The sequence below is a fragment of the Zophobas morio genome, unplaced genomic scaffold (assembly GCF_036711695.1).
Source record: "Zophobas morio isolate AGI-343-1 ecotype UQ-CSIRO unplaced genomic scaffold, CSIRO_AGI_Zmor_V1 ptg000017l, whole genome shotgun sequence".
Taxonomy (NCBI): Eukaryota; Metazoa; Arthropoda; class Insecta; order Coleoptera; family Tenebrionidae; genus Zophobas; species Zophobas morio.
The window spans coordinates 13149168-13169976 of NW_026972122.1; the positions used below are offsets into that span (position 1 = coordinate 13149168).

General features: G+C 37.3%; 2 long non-coding RNA genes across 2 annotated transcripts in view; both read left to right on the forward strand.

Annotated features, from left to right (window-relative positions):
• Positions 1–20809, forward strand: part of LOC135130502 (uncharacterized) — a 275273-nt gene that overhangs the window by 126168 nt on the left and 128296 nt on the right. The window lies entirely within an intron of this gene.
• LOC135130222 (uncharacterized) lies at positions 15687–16575 on the forward strand. The gene is made up of 3 exons (XR_010280711.1): positions 15687–15701; positions 15762–15922; positions 15974–16575. It is a non-coding gene; the product is annotated as an uncharacterized LOC135130222 (long non-coding RNA).

The following is a 20809-nucleotide window of genomic DNA, read 5'->3' on the forward strand; positions in this document are numbered from 1 at the left end:
GGTCACATAATTCACTGTTGAAGTCGCGAACCGCAAAGAGGGGTTGTCAAAAAAAAGGAAGAAAACTACAAAGTAGTCTCGACCAGCCTCCTTTATTATTCGCACACGTTTAGAAAATTATTCAGCAAAACACAAAAACAAAGACAACCTTAACTACCTGAACACTTAAACTGAAGTTAAATTAAAAGCTGACAATTTAACACAAGTCTACACAAAACACAAAAGGTCAACGCGCAGGAGAAGTTCCCGACCGACCACTTCAGAACCGAAACAGTAACTAAATTTTTGGACAAAATTTTGAAGCCAAGTCGTACCTTCCTGATTAGAGGGGATACTTCCTAGCCAACCACCTTCTCTTGGGGGTGGTTTCGCGCCGGGGGCTTTTTCCCACAGCTTTGACCTAAAAAGCGAGCAAGGACTTTGAGCGGGTGGTCTGTCGGCAACTTCGTCCAATTCATAGAAATATCCTTCCCGTACAATCGGCTTACAACAACAAACGTAAGTTACAGAGGTACTCTGCGCCCATTGTAAACGGTGAGAATTTCCTATCTCGAACCCTAATGAAAATTACCCCACTTCGGAATTTGCTGGCCGATTTCTTCGGCCCATGTTCGAGGCGGTAATGCAAAACACGCCTCTACAAATCCGGAAGCGAGACAATCTGTCCGGCCGAAACTAAAGCTTTTTTTCTCAAAAACCCTATTACTATTTACAATTATCAAATCTACAACCAAGGAAAATCATCCATCTCTACGAATAAGTTTCGCGTCAAAGACTGACATATCTGGTGCTTAATGGCTTCGATCAAGAACGTTTCAATTTTACACCTCTAAACGATGGGTTTCCACGTTATTGCTAGGGCCCATTGTATAGAGTGCATCAAACCGAAAACGTGCTCGGTCTATGGGGATTTTTGGGAACTTGGGTACGGACGGATATTGCAGAGTAATTTCGGAATTTTGGGCAGTAAGACGGGACGGCGTAATAAACCATTATTCAACAGAAATGACATCTTCGTTTTCTGGGAAAGTTCCCATCAGAAAATGCGTCGGTTGCCTCTAATAAACGCGATGGTTTGCAAGTGTTACATCACCCCTTCCTTAAGACGAAACAATTTTTTCCCGATTATTCGAATAAATTGATGAGTTTCCTTTACAATAACCTAATATTTACAAAACTCAGGGTCTCCTTGAGTTTCTAAACAAGCGCGTTTCCTTGTAAAACAGTTCGTTCACACAATCCTCTGAGTCTATCAACTTAGCGCTAACTCTGTCACTTCACAACGTCACTTTGCACAAATGTCCGTTTTCATGAAGTCCAACTCTCCTGCTACACTATTGAGTAGGTGTAGCCAGTCTGGGATAAGCGAGTCGTCCAGACTCCGCGTTCAGCAATTGTAACCATGCTGTTCAGTCCGGTGGTCTCAATGCAATCGAGACAGTCCGGGAGACTCCGGGCGAGATCCGGGGGGGACTACGGAGAGTGGCAGATGGATCCGGGGCAGTTCCGGGCGAGTCTGGGTAGACTCCGGGCGAATCCGGGTAGAATCCGGTAGAGTCCGGGTGGCTCCGGGCAGATCCGGGGTGGTTTCCGGGCAGTCCGGTTGGTTCCGAGTGTCACGTCCAGCGATCCCGGGGTGGCTTCCAGCTATCCTGGCCTGATGTCGGGCGACTCCGGGCGATCCAATGGCGGGTGGTGCTATAACAGGATAAAACACGAGTATCCGTACTTCACGAATTTCGACACTCTCACCTTTTCACCTTTCTACCTCGCTCCACGGCGAGGAATTCCTTCTTGATTCCGAACTTCCCGTCCTAGGCCTGCGATTCATTCTGGACACCGTACTCTTTCATGGAGACACTGTCCTTGGGCTTCCTTAGCGCTACGGGGGAGAAATGACGAGAGAAAAAAAAGAAAAAGAAATTGATTGGGGCTTCAGCACCTGCAAAAAGACTAATTAATAAGTGATCCACAACATTTATTTACGACTCCTGCTAATCCATGGTTGGTCATCTATTAGTCCTTGGCTTCGTACCTGAAATCCGTTCTACTGGGGGCTCATGCACCTCAACTACTACCGCGATGCTTGAATTAGCTGGTTTGTCATGCACTACGGGAGTGTTACTAATTACTACGGTTTCCGGGATTTCTATGGATTTCGCAGGATTTGCTGGTTCAATGATGGGGGACTTGCAGGGCTCACAAACAGGGGGTTGTGTGACTGGGGACGGCAAAACAGGGATGTCGTCTAGCATGCGTCTACGATTACGTGCTTCCTTAACTTTTACGGGGATATTAGCTAATTGGTCAGGCACTTCTTCAGTCGCAAGTGGTACGCGATACGGTGGTTTCGTGATGGGTGAACTATCTCCAGTGTCGATCCTATGTTTCCAAATTTGTCGCTTCCCAAGTCGGACTAGCTGTGAAGATATCCGGATATGCTTCCACAACTTTTACCAGTTTCTCTCGCTCGTGCCGTTGCAAGTGCGATCCGCCAACCTTGCATAAAATTCCGCGACTCTCCCTTCCTGGGACCGATTCAGACATCGTTGGTGTTTCAGCTACGCGCACAGAGGTCATCGTGGAAATGGGTGTGTGACGTGAAATGGTCAGAGGTGTTGGAGTTGTGTTCAGAATTCTAACGACGATTGTTCTTACGGGGTTTTCGGTGGATTTTGGCGGTACAATCGCCAAACTTCTAGCGACATTAATTCCGTGGTTTAAATGGGGAAATGGTTCACAAACTACGGCGCCTGCAGGGACCCGGGTGTTTACAGAAACGCTGTAGTCGCAACCGTGAAAAGCAGGTATGTCCAGGTCTTCTTTCACGCCGATGAGATTCGGATGCTTTGAGCTATTTTTCGAAACTTCGCGAATCTCGGGACCGGCCAAGTCCCTCAACTCGGCGGCGTTCAGAAGTGTGCTATTGTAGATTTTCGGTTTGTCGTTGAATTCCTTCGGGCTATTGCATAACTTTTCTATTTTACTGATTGACCTCCCAGACTCGTCTGTTAAGCTGCTGCTGTGGTTTGCAGCAACCGAGTGCGGTACCTTACTGTGTACCAAAAGTGGCAACTCAGCTCCACCCATACTCAGCTTCCGGTTCTCAAAATCTATCCGCGGTTTGATCTTCTCTAAAAAGTCTAATCCAATTAAGCCATCAGCCTCAAAGTGTAGTTCGTTCCCGCAAATTACGAAATTGTGCTGTACCGTGTTCGGTCCTAACTCGAAGATAACTTGCGATTCGCCGTAATTTTGTAAAATGTTTCCTGAGATGTCCGTCAATCTTGTGCTGCTGGTCACGATCGGTAAAACGGACTGTTGAGAAATTAATTGATTCGGGTATTAAAATATTCAACGGAAAATGGCGAAAGATGTTTGTGTGGAACGACTAACTTGAGTGAATTTTGTCGAAATAGAGAACCAAACCAGAAAAATCCCAAAAAAAAAAACTTCTGTGAGAACCTGCTGAGCGCTCTGTTCCAGACGCTTGTGGAGTGAGTGGCGAGAAAAACACTAAATGACTTCTCGTAATCTGGATGTTATCGGCTAGCACCACGACGAGTAGGCGACTCCTAAATTCCTGGCTATCCAGCCTTCTATTTTCTAAATGGATCTCCTTGACCCGCGAAATGAGTGTCTAGGTTTCCTCAAACGCGCGATCAGACACTTTGCCTAACTTCGGGGATTGTGCGTCCAGACCCTCAGTCCGATGCTTCCTTCCTTCCCGACTTGATTTCTTCGGTTCACCGATCTTCACCTCTTCTTCTTCGAGCTTCCTGCCCTGATCTTCCTAGTTCTGTGCCTCTTAACTGAATTGTGCCGACCACAATGTAACGAACATTAATTAATTTTATAATTTCTACCTACCAGTGCTTCAGCTAAACGTTAGAAATGAGGGAGAGAAAAAAAAAGTTTTGTCACATGCAACACATGCACAATAAAAGATAATAATAAAGCATTAATAATTATCGCATTCTCAAAATTTACGGCGTTTCCGTACACCGGTCAAGGCTCCGATTGGCGGCTGCAATTGAAAAAGATGATCTAATTGGCGGTAATTATTTCTTTAAATTAAACTTCCCTTCAACTATGTTAACTGATAATTGGCTGATTTGGAGGCAAAAATGAAAGAAAACACGCAAAACAAACAAAAAAAAAACGATTTAAAAAAAATCTGGCCTAAAATTTTCCAATTTAAGTCTAATAAGATTCTAAGTGGACTTCCTAACTGACCTAGTTTTCATTAACTTTTACTTTCGAATGACCCAAAATCCTTATGAACGGCTTTAACTCACAATAAGCCTACGCTAGACTTTACGATAGGGTACGTTGGCAGCGAAAGTGTTACAATGGCACTAATCCGGGTACTAACAACTACCTGCCGTTTGGGTAATATTCGGATCCCTCTTAAATTTTATTACTTTATTCCACCAGAAAGAAAGAACTTTTGATTTTCAACTAAAGAAAAAGAAATTTACGCACTCTTACGTTCCTGTACTCTACTGCATGCATTAACGTACAATCTGTTTTACTCCTAGTTTTTTTTAACGACAAGCCTCGACTTGCCGGAGTTACTGAACTAATCTGAAGTGGTGGTTAACATTTCGGAATTTTTCAATCTCGTTCTGTGACCTGATGCGCCTTTTCGAGCAAATCAATTAAAAAAAAAAGAATCGAGCAAATCAATGAGAGAAAAAAAATTAAAAATGTGGTTTTCTGTTTATCTACTGTGGTTACAACACTTTCATGAAAAAAAAAGAAAGAACACCAATCAGTATGGTTTTCCTTTTACTTTAACTTGGCCGTAATTTTGGATAGAACCTTCGGTAGATCTTTGTTATTCCAAAAAAAAAAAAAAACTTTTCTCCAACAAAACAAGCAAAAAAAGAAATGAAGGCAACTTGTGGGCTATTAATAATTAACTCATTAGCGTGACAAGAAAAATAAACTGGACGAACTAAAACAAACAACAAAAGGACTCTAGCACCTAACATTAATGTGATTCATTTAAATCTCTTCCGTTATCTGAAAATTTCTAGAACATCGACGTGTCGATATTGTGTTTTTACTAAACTTGAAAATTAAGGAGAAAATTACAACAAACAAACAAAAACAAAAAAAAATATTATCTCAGCTTTAAGCTCTTTGTGTAAATAATTTCTACGTTTCTCGTTTGATTAAATTGTGTCCTTCAATTTTGTTAAGAGCAGACTCATGCAACCTTCAAATTTTGATTTAAGAACTATCCTATGCACATTTGAGCTTTACTTTAGTGATGCCACATTAAAAAAAAATCCTTTGTACAATCTCATGCACATTTAAAGCTTGCTTAAGGCAATCTCGAGCAAATGAAAAAAACAGATTCTTTAAAGCAATCCCAAAATCAAAGTTTATCTAAGCAATTTTCACACTTGCAATTTTGTTTAAATCAGTCTCATTCTCATAGTTTGTTGAAATCTATCCCACACGTGTAATTTGTTTGCACAATCCAGTTATCAAAATTTTTGAAAACTATCCCACTCTGGTAATTTGTTGAAAACTATCCCACACGTGTAATTTGTTTGAACTATCCTATTATCGTAATTTTTGAAAACTATCCCGTTCTCGTAATTTGTTGATAACTATCCCACTCTGGTAATTTGTTGAAAACTATCCCACTCCTGACACCATTTAATTTGTAACCCGGTCTAGCCAGACCGGTGTGGGTCCCAACAATATTAATGTGAGAATAAACAAAATGATTGCTCTTACCTTTTTGATGGCGGCGTCGACACCAGGTCACATAATTCACTGTTGAAGTCGCGAACCGCAAAGAGGGGTTGTCAAAAAAAAGGAAGAAAACTACAAAGTAGTCTCGACCAGCCTCCTTTATTATTCGCACACGTTTAGAAAAATTATCAAAACAAAACACAAAAACAAAGACAACCTTAACTACATGAACACTTAAACTGAAGTTAAATTAAAAGCTGACAATTTAACACAAGTCTACACAAAACACAAAAGGTCAACGCGCAGGAGAAGTTCCCGACCGACCACTTCAGAACCGAAACAGTAACTAAATTTTTGGACAAAATTTTGAAGCCAAGTCGTACCTTCCTGATTAGAGGGGATACTTCCTAGCCAACCACCTTCTCTTGGGGGTGGTTTCGCGCCGGGGGCTTTTTCCCACAGCTTTGACCTAAAAAGCGAGCAAGGACTTTGAGCGGGTGGTCTGTCGGCAACTTCGTCCAATTCATAGAAATATCCTTCCCGTACAATCGGCTTACAACAACAAACGTAAGTTACAGAGGTACTCTGCGCCCATTGTAAACGGTGAGAATTTCCTATCTCGAACCCTAATGAAAATTACCCCACTTCGGAATTTGCTGGCCGATTTCTTCGGCCCATGTTCGAGGCGGTAATGCAAAACACGCCTCTACAAATCCGGAAGCGAGACAATCTGTCCGGCCGAAACTAAAGCTTTTTTCTCAAAAACCCTATTACTATTTACAATTATCAAATCTACAACCAAGGAAAATCATCCATCTCTACGAATAAGTTTCGCGTCAAAGACTGACATATCTGGTGCTTAATGGCTTCGATCAAGAACGTTCCAATTTTACAACTCTAAACGATGGGTTTCCACGTTATTGCTAGGGCCCATTGTATAGAGTGCATCAAACCGAAAACGTGCTCGGTCTATGGGGATTTTTGGGAACTTGGGTACGGACGGATATTGCAGAGTAATTTCGGAATTTTGGGCAGTAAGACGGGACGGCGTAATAAACCATTATTCAACAGAAATGACATCTTCGTTTTCTGGGAAAGTTCCCATCAGAAAATGCGTCGGTTGCCTCTAATAAACGCGATGGTTTGCAAGTGTTACACTACCAAACAAAATTGGACTAGCACTCGCTCTATGAGATGTGGATTTCTATGTCGCAAGCTTCAGTGCACTTCTGCGTACACCCAATTCTCTTTCCGATTTCCAAAAAATTTCAATGTGGTCTTCAGTGTACTCCTTCGTACACTCACCCAAGTCCAAAAATGTTCCACCGTCCGTTCGCCTTTTTCTAAATCGCAATTCCACTATTGCAATTCCAGCGTCTCGCCGACCAAAATTGTATCGACCCTAATTTCAGCAACAATGAATTCGCAAAAACACACATTACCCTACCTTATTAGTTACCTAAGAAAAAAGTACACATTAGCAGTTCTCATTATTCACATAAAATTTTCATGCAATAAGGTAGGCGAACTTAAAATTGGGACTATTTTTCAAACGTATTTACTATTCAAACGAAAAACAATAATGTAACAATAACATTATAAACTTATTTCTTAATAACTCTCAATGTTCCATGAACAGCCGCTTCATTAATTCTCTTGCGGTTGTTCCACAGCAATCGCTTGAAGTATTTTTCGTCAAATTCCTTGATTTTCTTTGCCTAAATGTCGAAACTGGCCAGTTTTCTTCATAATATAAGTACATTATTTTTTAAATGTGACCAAACAATGTTTACTTGAAGACGCTTTGTCGTTTTGGAAAGAAAAATAGGATTCATCATCATAAATGATGTCTTTTTTGGCACTGAGTTTGAAATCAACAAAAAATAGGGCATTTAATCTGGCTCTTTGTCGTTCTTGTCGTTCAGGTGTCGATTTTCATGCATCTATTTTGGTATAACGGTTAATTCCTTTTTGTTTTAATATTTTCGATATATGCCGATCTGACACATGATATTTTCTTGCTAACTTCCATACAGTCGCCCCATTTTTCTTGGAAAGTTTAACAATCTTCCGAATTTCTTCTTCCGTTAATTTTATTCTTTTTTTTCCAGACTCTTCTTTCCTTTTTATTCCACCACCTCCATCCAATGTTTCCCAAACTCTATAAATAGTGGTTTTCCCAATTACATAATTTTTTAATCCCTTAACCGCCAAATATGGAGTAATCTTTGGCTGCCTGTCATACACTAAATTTATTAATTTTCTTTTTTCAAGTTCTTTTAGTGGGGCCATTGCTAATATGACAGTTCTGCTTAAAAATAAATGATCATCATAACAATCTAAACGTCATATTTAATATAGCACTATGTAAATTGCTTCTTTATACAAAAATTGTGGAAATTAATTATAGTCCCAATTTTAAGTTCGCATACCTTATTTGAGGAAAGCTATTAGAACATCACCTCTTCTAGGAAGAGAAGTGCTATAAAATTTCCGATCGGATCTACAAGCTTCAAAATCATTAGGGCAGAATTCAGAATTAGCAACAGAATCGGTAAGCCATGTTTCCGTGAAATATATAGGGTCAAAATTACAAGATAATATAGAATCGCAAATGTCGATTAATTTACGAACATTTTGATAATTAACAAGAGAAGACAACAAATCAGTATTAGAAATAGAATTATCACTAGTTGAGACAATGTCGAATATTGAGAGATCCGACCGACACTGTTGCTATATGACAGACCCAAGAATGTCACGTTTAGTTTTATCCATCGTTTTCTTAAATATGTGACAGCTCTTGTAATCCCAGGCTGCATGATCACACATAATATTGGTGGTTTTAAACTCCTCAAATAATGTTCATAGATACTGCATTTAAGATTGTTTGTGGTTTTATTTACTTGTAAGGCGTATATGCCTGTTTTTTTATCTTTAAAGAAACCTGTTTTGGGATGTTATCCGATATATCAGCAATACGTCTGCTAATAGTATCATCCGACAAAGGAAACTTTTTGATTTCTTCTTCAATTTCTGTTTCAAGTATTATTCTTACAATTGCCTCACAAGCTGGTCGAATTAACGTTTTCGCAATTGTATGAGGTGTCATGTCTTTCGCTATAATTTCCGCAACCAAATAACTTGCTTTTTGGGCCCGATCGAAAATTTTTATTTTTTTAACAAAGGTCGATCGTTGTTTGTACTGCGAGTCCAGCAGCCTTTTAAAATAGTCCACAAATTTTCCCGAAGATGTTTATGTTTTGTAGAAAAATAGCGAGTCAGTTTACTTGGCATGATTACTGGACATTTTCTCTCCACATACAAGACATTTGGGATTGGATCATAGTTCGTCTCCAGACCAAGTAAATCCTAATTCCAAATACTTAAGAATCGGAATAACGACGAGTTTTTGTATTGTTTTTTGGAACTTTATTAACAGGCGGAACATCATAACTAGTGCTAGCTTGTGGGGCATCCTCAAAACTGTCGTCCTGATTATTGGATTCCCTTTTTTTTTATTAAAAATTTATCCACTATTAAAATTGTAAAAAGTTTATCTTAAATTATCCTTATGAATGCTAAGGTGGAAAAACTGCGTACCGAAAACTGTTACTAGATACATTAAACAATCCCAAGCACTAATTGTTTATGTCGTATTATTTATTTTTTTATTTTATTTTATTCTATTACGTCCCCCAACAGGCACCGAGGCCCAATTACAGGGGAGCGGGACATACACGTTACACCCAGAGCCATGGCGGGAATCGAACCCACGACCCAAGGTGTAGCGGGCAAGCATGATGCTAACTTAACTTATTTATTCATGTGTAGTCGACAAAGATGCAGACTGCTTGAAAATACACTCTTTCTTTCTGATTTTTTGCAACTTCGGGCTTGAAAGAATTCCTGAGAACTGCACAAAGCACACGTGTACACTAGCAGGTGTCAATTTTCCATTACTGAACAGTTGTACCATATTAATAAAATCGTATAATCATCAATTATTATTTTTTTAAAGTTGGTTTTGTGCCTGTATTTATTAAAATCATTATAAAATTTTCGCGACACCCACATTGCGAATCACTGATCTACACGATATGCGCAAAACCAGTGGCGTGTCGTGGTTTTTGAAGAGGGGAAGCTGGAAAATAACTTACCAGGCTATTTAAAACTGAGAGGAATTCTCCTAGTTTTCTTTGCAAACTCGTCAATGACTTCGTCGTAGAAATGTTGCTGTAATGCCATTTCTTGAATCAGTTCTTTCTCAATAGACAACAGTGCTAAATGTGAAAGCCTTTCTTGCCTAGTTGAATTTCTCATAAATGTTTTTATTCTCTTCAGAGCAGAAAAACTGCGCTCTGTTGAGACACTTGTCGCAGGAATGGTAAGGGCTAATTCACATAATTTTAAAACTTCAGAACAAGCTTGATCAAGTTCACAGTTTTTTATGGATCGCCATAAGTCACTCACACTATTTTTGTTTAAACCTTCCGATGTATTGTACATTACAAAAAGTTCAGAACGCAAGGAGGGAAAATCAAAATAAACTGAATAGTTCCTTTTAAGACACTCAAAAGCACTTTCCGAAACTACAGTATGACTATTAAAATCCACTAGTTCTAAAAATTCTAGATTGCTGAAATTTTGAAATCGCATATCCATGTGTATAATTTCAAAATATAATCTCTGAAAGCAAGCTCTCTGATCTCCAATTACAGCAATGCGACTTCTTTTCATGTCTGGTTCAGTGTCAATATCCAACATATGAAATTTATCCCAAATTTCGTCGAATTTCTCCCTCTTGGATGATATGATTGATTTAAATTCGTTAATCTTTTTAATACAAAATTTAATGTCGCTGGTTTTATTTTGTAGAACAGCAAATACATTGTCGCAGAAAGGAAATTGTTACGGGATACGGTGTCCCGACGTCGCGGGTTGACGGGGACGAAATGTCCTCACCTGTCGAGACACCGACCCGAACCAGGAAGCCGGGTATGCTCCGATTTGAAAGTTCTGAGAAGAACTGGTTGCGTGCTTTATTTGTGTAGGGATTTCTTTGGGGTAATAAAACCCTCGGTCAGTGTTGCCAACCTTTGTAATGTCGAATTCCCTACATAGACGATAAAAATTCCCTTGTCAGCCTCAAAATTCTCTTTTGCATATATATAACTAGGTATCTAATCTACTACCATTACAAATTGATAAAATTTCTCACGGATCAAGAAAACACTTAATCTACTAATTTCCTCCCCAAAAACAACGCTCCTTTCTTTTTAACTTCTTTTAATAATAATAATATAATAAACAAACACTATAATTTCAAAATTGACAACACAAAGTAACAAAAATATAGTTATATAATTACAATACAAATAAAAAAATCTAGCCTCTTTATCACTGTTTAAACGAATACATTGCAACATTATGTAACTGCAGATGGTCTTGTGTTATCGGATACTTGACAACATCTAGTTCTGTTGCTTGTAAAAAGCTCCTAAAAACAGCAACAGCGTTTAAAGAACTCTCCCCAATCCTGTTTCTTTTTTTGGTCTTTGTATCAGTGACAATGCTGAAAATTCTCTCTGTTTCTGCGTTAGAGTGAGGGAGAATTAATATTGACTTGACTAACTTTCCTAAATTTGGAAAAGCTAAATCTTCACTAAATTTTTTTGTTGAGCAAATATTTAACCACATTTCATCCAATTGCAAGGATGTAAATTTTTTAATTTCAGTCTCACTAAAAGAAATTGGCAAGTTCCGCCATTCAATGGCGATTTCAGTCTTATCTGCGTTAATATTTTTTAGTTTATCACATAATATATTGAAATCTATATTTCTCTCATCATCACTTTTAGCAAATGCAACATTGGGATTCAGAAACCTCATATCCCTAAATATTTCTTCAGGTAAACGTCTCTGTAAATCAACAGCTGCAGTTACGTAAAATTTAAGGCAATTTTTTAAAAATAAATCTCTTCCATCAGGGGGCATTGTCTTTACAAGTGCAGAACACTCTGGGCCGACATATAGTTTTTCTAAAGGCGAAAAATGACGCGGGTTGTTCAAGTTTAGTGTAAGTAGATTTTGTTCGAGCACTATCGCTCCATCCAGATAATTTTTACATAACTGTTTCATCAAGTTTATGCACTCTGAGTACAAGACATGGATTAGAGGCTTTCTGCTTTGGAAAAGAGCATTAAAGCTATTAAACAAATTTAGGACATATTTAAAAAAAAATAGTTATCCTTTTGTGTATATATTCTTCAATTCACTTAGAATCAACTCGGCGCTTTTTAATTTGTCTTCTAGCACCGCAATTGCAAAGTAATGTTCCAATACATTCCAGTTCTCCAAAATCCTAACTACGCACTCAAAATGACTTAACCATCTGGTTGCTGACAGTTTAAGTATTTTATGCTTCCTTTCCTGAAAATATTCTTGCATTTCTTGTAGTTGTGCAGATCTTTTAGAACTTCCAGAAACGTAGGTGTAAATACCCCTCAAAAGTTCTTCAGAACTTCGAGGTAAGACAGTGCATGCATTAGATGCAACTAGTGAGGCAGAATGGCATATACAACGTAGCAATATTACATGTGGTACATCATTTTGCAGCAGTTGAAAAAATGAATGATTTTTTCCAATCATGACACTAACGCCATCCGACGCAACACCTGGAATTATAAATAATAGTTATTTTATAAACTGATGTTATCTTAACAAACCTATTATGTTTTGCAAGGGTATTTTGTGTCTTTCTAAACATGCTTTAAATGTGTTATATAAAGCTGTAGCACCTAAATCTCTTGCATCTAGTTGTATTAATTCCAGTAAACGAGTTTCGATCTTATTATCATGGTTTAAGAATCTTGCCAACACAGCTACGCTTTTATAATCACCAATATCAGTTGATTCATCCAAGAGCACAGAAAATGTATTGTTACTCAGATGTGTCACTAAGTCATTTGTCTCCTTTTTGCACAAAACATTTTTCACAATTTCAGTGCATTTGGTTCTCTTTATGTTGATGTCTTGGCATATCTTACTGTCCGGAAATATTTCCTTTAAAACAGGTTCTAATTGATCAATAACTCGAAATGCAATATTGTTAGCTGCAAATACTGCTGCTAGTTTAATTTCAGCTTTTTTGACGTTATCCTTATGCACCGTATCTTCGTTGATTTTAAACAATATATCAACATTTTTATTGTGATTAATTAGCTTCAGTTTTTCCAAGTGTTTTTTCGTACCTGCATGTTTTTGTAACTCACTTTTCCCTGATTTGATGGTTACATTGCAAATTTTACATCTGAAAAAGTATTAAAAGAGTACAGAGTCATCAAAATTGATTGAGAGAGTTGGTAAACCTGAACTTGAATAATTTGGTTTATTAAGTTGTATAAAAAGATTAGCTGTCAGATTTGAAGTTTCAAGTTTCAAATTTCAAAACTCAGTGGCGTCTTTTTTCGATTTTTTTTAGTTGTCAGTTTTGAAGTTTCGAATTTTAGATTCGTTCATTTCTGGAATTTGTTCGTAAAGGTGCGAGTAGCAATAAGGTATAGGGTGCGCATCGACCGAGGCGATTCATCCAAACGTCAAAACCGTTCGCAACTTTGCAAGAAGGTAACTTTCGTATTCACAACTGATTCAGGTAAGTTCGACAATCATCCCTCAGCTCTCTTGTCACGCCCCTGAATTCATTGCCGTATAACCTTAAACAAATCTGTCATAAGGTTGACAAACCTCACGGCAAAAACAGGGGGTACCAACTCTCTCAATCAATTTTGATGACCCTGTATGTATCTACATACATAATCTAACTTTATACCTTGCCATATACTTTGACTGAGGGCCGGTTTATCAATGCGCAGTTAAGTTAAAGTAACTGGCAGTTAAAGCTTGTCTGTGAGTTAACCTGTTTATCATTACCTGCTAGCTCAAAACTGGTGGTCAAAGTGCCTGATAAATTAACTGACAGTTCAAACTGTCAGTTAAAGCGTTATCCACCAGTTAGTGGCAACATAACCTAACAAATCCAAATAAATCTGTTATGAATTTAACAATATTTTGATGAGGACTTATGTTGTGGAACAAATTGACAAAGAAAAGATGAGAAAAACACTTATTATTAGCTGATTATTTTCCAGGTCTAATGTAGGTACCAAAAATTAAAAACCTATCTAATAATACCGCGAGATCGAAAAAGAAATTAATCGAAGTAGGCCATGCACGACAAGCCGTTTGTCGTAATCACGGTGGTAGGGTAATTTAATTTTTTTTATTAAATGTCAAATTGACAGTTTAAAATTAGAATTATGACGCCTACTTTTAAAACACATAAGAATGAATTAAAATCACCGTTTTCCAATTTTGTCTAAAATTTATCCCATTTCTGAAGATTCTAATAACAAAAAAGCTTTAATTTCGTTTGATAACAGTGACGATTAATAAAAAATTATTTTAAACTAAGACAAACGCCTTTTCGTGCATGGCCAACTTTGACTAATTTCTTTTTCGATCTCTCTGTATTTATTTATAGGTGTACCTACTTGTTTCATTTTTAATCTCCATTACTTTTTTTCTAATGCTAAATTTTGCTTTTTCATGATTGATCACGTGAAACGCGATATACAATCGTTGAATACCGAATGCGGATCGAATCTGATGGAACTTTCAAGGTCGGGGTAGTTTTGAACTGACCAATCGCAACTCATTTCCAGTGGGGTGAGCGTTACCAACTTAAGAGAGTAACAGCTAAACTTCGAGCTACGAAACTGGAAGAAACATCGTGCATTGATAAACACTTTACCTCCGTTAACTGCTAGTTACCCTTATCTGACAATTACTTAACAGACACTTTTAACTGAGCATTGATAAACCGGCCCTGAGTATCTGGTAATAGCCATGTTTTAAAAAGTGGATCATCTAGCCAATAACTTTTAAATGTTTTGTCTGCTTGGATTTTTCTTTTTTTTATCTTCTCATTGTCCATCTCGATTGAAGTTACAGATTTTTTGTAAATTACCACACGACAGAACACTTGCTTTATTGTCGATTTGTCGCCATTTTAATTTTTAACATCTCATCCCTGCTCCAGTTCTCTGATCTCATCTCAACATCCTCAAAGTGGCCACAATTTAAGCTACCCACCATCTACCTACTCTTGACCAATGACAAGTTGACCTACGTTTTACATTTAGTACATTTTGTCTACTCTTGACTCAACACACAACCAAGACCCATGATACAAGAAAACATGGTATGCTACGGAGATAGCGAGTTTAAGCACCATTCGCGCAGATTCCACCTAACGTCACACTGTGTTTACGTTTTTGACATGTTTTTGACAAGCACCAGACATAACCATAAATTTAGGTTAGAAAACAGAGGTTATGTCAATTGTTAAAGTTATTAATATTGAAATTACAAATTGTAATTTAACATAAGCGGGAAGAATATTATTGCATTGTAAAGGAAGCTTTAATTTGTATTATGAAACTGGCCTAAAGATCGGTGTATGCAGCTTCATTTAATGTAATAAATCAACCATAACAAGACATAAGTAATGCCGCTGTAAAAGGTAAGCAAATGGATATATTATATTATAATCATGTAATTTACTGAATAAATTTCTTTATTTTCCTTTTAGTGTTTTTCTGATTTGAAGTTTTCTTGTTTAATTCTTTGATTCTAATAAAGGTTCTAGTTCGAACCAGGCAGTGTAATACCTCCTTTGGTAATGTTACCGTTGGAGATAATTTAGTTTGAAGTTGATGTGTTAACTTCTTAAAAATGTTTGGCGCTTTGTTGATACCATCTCCGTTATAAAGTAGAAACAACGTCTCTAAAATTTTTGCTGCATGTATTAAATCAGCACAAGGCTGCAGCAAGTTGCCTTGCGAAAGAAAGTGGATCCAATTGGAACTGCTTGGTCCAGGTATATTTTCCGCGGGAGTTCCAAGATGTGGATATTTTAACCGGAAACGGTGAGCAACATATCCAGCAACGTATTGAAGTCCTTCCTGGCTGACTTGAGTATTGGGAAGATTTATTTCAATTTCAGCGAACTCGTCAGCAAAGTGAAGAGTTGCCACATCGCTTTCCTTACTTAACATTTCATCTTCAATACCAGTGTCCAAAATATTTGAAAATAATGAATGAGTCAAACAAATATCACTGTTACCAGACTCATCGGAGAAAGAAAAGAGTAAGGCCTCATCCTCATCTTTTTCGCAATTTTTATTGGCTGATATTGCAGCTGCAGAGTGTTTGCCCAAAATGTACCACCTCAACCTGTATTTAAAGTCAACAGGATTAGGATGGTCATTGCTACCACCCATGGCACGAATGAAAGAAAAAAAATTCTCCAATACGTCTTGGTTTAGGCGACGTGTTAAAATGTAGTCCACTTTAAAGATGTGGGTAACATATTGGTACAAACCTTGCAGGGACTTGTTACTTATGATAATTCCTTTTTGGAATGGTAACAGTGTTTTTTTCCCAATTCCTCGAACATGTGACATTGTTTCAGTCATTGTATTTATAATGAGGTCCTGATGGTCCACATTTATGCCATATGCATTACTTCCAGAAGGACAGAATTTCAAATTCGTATTAAAAATATCGAACCAGTCATTGGCTAATTTTATAAAGTTCGATGTTTCTGCATAATTTGTATCCTTTATTAAGTTGTTGTCCCCACACCATTGTATGGCTTTGGACACTGTGTTAGAAAGTAATTGTGCAGCAGGTCTGACTTTTTGTCTTTGGCTCCCTTTGACATCTAAATGATAACGACTAATCTTATGAGCGATTTTCAAGTCACTGCCAGAAGAAATCGATAATAATGATTCTATACAGTTTTTTGTCCGTCAAACACAAAACCATGGTCCAGAAAATGATTTCTCAATAATTTCAGAAGATGCGGCACGTCGGCAAACACAAAAATTTGTTTGCTTTCATCAGATGGATGATTAAAACAGGTATTTTGCATGTTAATTCCGAAGTCATTCCAAAGTGCCATATTCCCTGGCCCCATGTCATTTACAATTGCAATTACTGTATACTGACAAGCATGTAGTTCATTGATAACATTAAATAATATGTCTTTGGTTATAGCGGTGTCGAAATCAAAATAAATGGGCTGTTTCCATTGGGCAAATAGACCACGACACATTATTACTTGCACAGCACGATTTGGACCAAACACTTGTTCAAGTGATTTATCAAAACAGACTTGATGATTTACATACATTTCATCAAAAGACAAAACCGTGATGCGTTCAAGGTCTGTTAAAATGCGAGCTTTATCTTTTATCAAGACTGCCACAGATTTTAAAAAACCCTGCCTAATGTCAAATGAGAGGGCCCATTTGCGAAGACGAGATGGCAGAGGAAATATCCTGGGCGCTCCATTTAACGTTTCGTTTTGTTTTTAATCGCGTTATTTGCCCTTTCGTAAAAATGGTTGACAAATTTTGTTGTAGCAGTTCAGTTTCAAGTTGCAGTGCCTTGTTTTTTTCTGTTAATTTTTTCATTTGTTCTTGCAAGTCGTTATATTTGCTTTGCCAGTTGCATTCCAAAGAAACATCGGTAACAGGAAATAGTTCTTTTCTGCAAGTCTCACTGAGGGTTTTTGTTGTAGTTTCTGCGTCTGAACAATGAAGACCAGAAATGGGTGAAACTGTGGGCTTTACGACTTGGGTTGAACCTCTATTGCTAGGAGACATCGGGGTGTGTTGCACAGGTTTGTTCTCCGTTGGTATAGCGTTAGGCATTAATCTTCTTCTACTTTTAGGGCTATATTGTAACAACTGCTGTTGAAGTGATTTGTATGAAGCTTCTGAAGAAAAGTGTTCCGAGCATATTCGAGCTGAAATAAAAAATTCTAAACATTTTGTTCTGGTTAATATGCCTTTATTTATTCGCGAAGTGAGAAAAAAAGACAATTCTATTTTGCTTACAGTTAGATAAACTATTTATTTTGTACAAAAATGTTACCTTGTTGCGAAAAAACAAATCTTTTATTGTCAAGCGGGTACATTTATTCAGAATTTTGATAAACTGGCGCTCTATTTTCATCGAATTTTCAAATGGTCGGGGACAGTGATACATAATTACTTACCATTTTTAACATTAATATTTCCTCTCAGGCAAAACTTTACCCATTCGTCACAAATGTCTTTATTTTTTGGAAAACGATAAAACTTAATATCTTTACACTTATAACGGCTATTGGAGCACCCAAACACTGCACAAGAAGTCATTTTCGTAAAAAGAGAATCTTAGCATGTAGGTACGCCACTAGATTACTACTGCTAATGAATGGAGAATACGGAATATAATGAAGATGTGGGTGAAGTGGATTGCAAGTAAGCGTCAAGGGTTTGGTATTATTATTATTATTATTATTATTAATATTAATATCTTTCTCAACAGAAAAAAAAACAATTTACAGGGAAAGATAGTTAAATCAGATATAAAGATAATATATTGAATAACAATTTTCACCAATATTTAAATATCACATTCAGCAGATATTATGCAATCAACAATGTTTGAAAATTTATCTATCACATCACAGTTCATCGATATATTATTGAAGAAACGACACAGAGTTTGTATTTACAGTAAAACCTGTCTATGCCGGAATCGCGCGGGTCCAGAATTTTGATCCGTCTTAAACAGGGTTCCGGCTTTTACAGGAAACCCGCCTATGACGGAAAGTAAACCTCTATAAAACGGAAATCAATTTTTTTTAAATTGAATACATAGCTGCATATAAAAGAATTATTTAAAGCAGTCGTTTATTATTCTTTGCTTCTTCGGCCATTGAGATATATTTTCTATACTTATTCTCAACTGCAAAATGTTGGCTACACGCACACCACTTTGCCATTCTTCTCTAATTTATTTTATGTTTTATAATTTGATATACTTGCTTTTTTTCCAACCGAACTTACTTACTTTAACACTCAAATTTTGCGGCTCGTGTACATTAATTAAATCCATTTTCTTGTTATTGTTGGTCTTGTTTTGGGCCATTGCGAACACACATACAACCACAAGACACACTAATCAAATAAGAATTGAGAACAGTGACTTTGTGTTGACAAAAAATGCACCTGCAGGTCTACGAATTGAATCACATGTTTTTCGCAGAAATCATCAATTTTGTTCTCGCTTCCGTTTTACACAGAGATGGGTACATGTATTTTGACACGTTGGGACTTACAAACATTTTCCGTTTCCGCGTTATGCAGTTTCCGGCTTATACGGACCAAAATACATTAAATTGGGTATTTGAAAAAACGGGACTGCGGAAAATTTCCGCGATGAGCAGTTTTCCGCCTTCTACAGAGTCCGGCATAGACAGGTTTCACTGTATAATGGCGGGTAAAATTTTCACTACATTTCAATGATCTCGTTACAATGCAAAAAATATCCGTAATTTGCCTGATCCAATATGATTTGAATTTTCGCGCGTTAGCTTAATTCCAGTTGACGTCAGACAAATTGCGCGATAGCATACCATGTTTTCTTGTATCATGCCAAGACCTACCAAACTATGTTGCTCTTTTCTAAGCTGAAAAAATTATGATTTATCAATTTTCACATTTTCTTTGCTGCGTTGTCAGCCTACTTAAGAATGCTTCTAAAAATTCCCTAAAATTGCCAACTTTTGTTAAAAGAATCCCTTTTTCCCTTTCTTATCCTAAAATTCCCTTAAAAGGGAAAATTCCCTGCAGTTGGCAACACTGCCCTCGGTTAAAGAATGCAGAGCTGTTTATTGTGACTCTAACAGCCGCCGAAGCGTACACTCTCACCGCTAGCTGACAAGTGATGCTGAGCACAGAACAGACTACAAGAAGAAGCGACAAGACGTTAAAAAAAATAGGAACGAGTTTTTGCGCCCTCTATGAATGGTGATGGGAACTAGTTAAAGCTAATGCGGTAAATTTGAACATACTTTATTATGACAATTGTTTTTTACCAAAAGCCTTTAATGGATTTGCTCCACTATCACCGTTGAACAGTGGAGCAAAACATTTGTACTCTGTATGACAAACATATATGTTTGTCATATATATGTCAGTGTAAGGCCGGAAAATAAGAGACAATAATTTTCTATACAATGTGTATTAAATCTTATCATACATATAAGATGTTGAATTATTGACCAGTTGTAAAAATATCATTAATAAAAAAAATACACACTTTTCCTAAACTAAATGTGAGTAACTAATAAATGCACAAAAATAAACATACTATCGACTATATTTGTATCATTATTAAAACGCAGCTAATTCATTTTACACAATTTTTCCAACATTATTTAATACAAAAATATTCGAATAACAAATCGCTCCCTTTCTTTCTGCTTAAAGTATACTTTAAAAATAAAGGACACGACGATTAACAGGTCCCTGTAATAGTTGGAATCACGACCAATGGAATATAAATCGAGACGATCGAGACCTACAAGCTATTTAAAAATTAAAGAGCTGTACGTGTACTTTACCGCAAACAACATTGTGCCATTATTGGGTGTATTGGACAACATAATCGTCAGTAGTGTTAAATGGTGTTACAATTAGTTTTATTAATGCTAATATTTGTAAATACATCCAAATTTCACATGTTATAGCCAACAGTATGGAAACCGATAAATAATTATTGTCGGTAAGTGGCTAATAATAACGTAGTAAAATAACCAACAAATAATAACAACAATAAATTTAGGGACTGTGGGGTTGATGTTGGTCAGGACTCAATAACTCTCAATCCCCAACAATTAACAATTTATTCACAAACGTTCACACAAGAGAAAATACAAAGCAGTGTTCATGTCAGAGCGAGACTCTAAGAAGTACTAATTCTCCTAGCCCTCTCGTGGGGGGAAACGCCGCGGTCAGGTCTACATAGATGGCGCCACATCACTCCTTCCCCAGTGAGAGGGTTGCGAACACTCGAGCGATTAGAAAGTTTTTACAATTATTTACGTACAATGAGTTATAAGCATTACATTTTAGTGAAATTGGACGAAATCTTTGTAGCGCGATGGAAATCTGACGCGTCTCCCTGATCGGGCGGT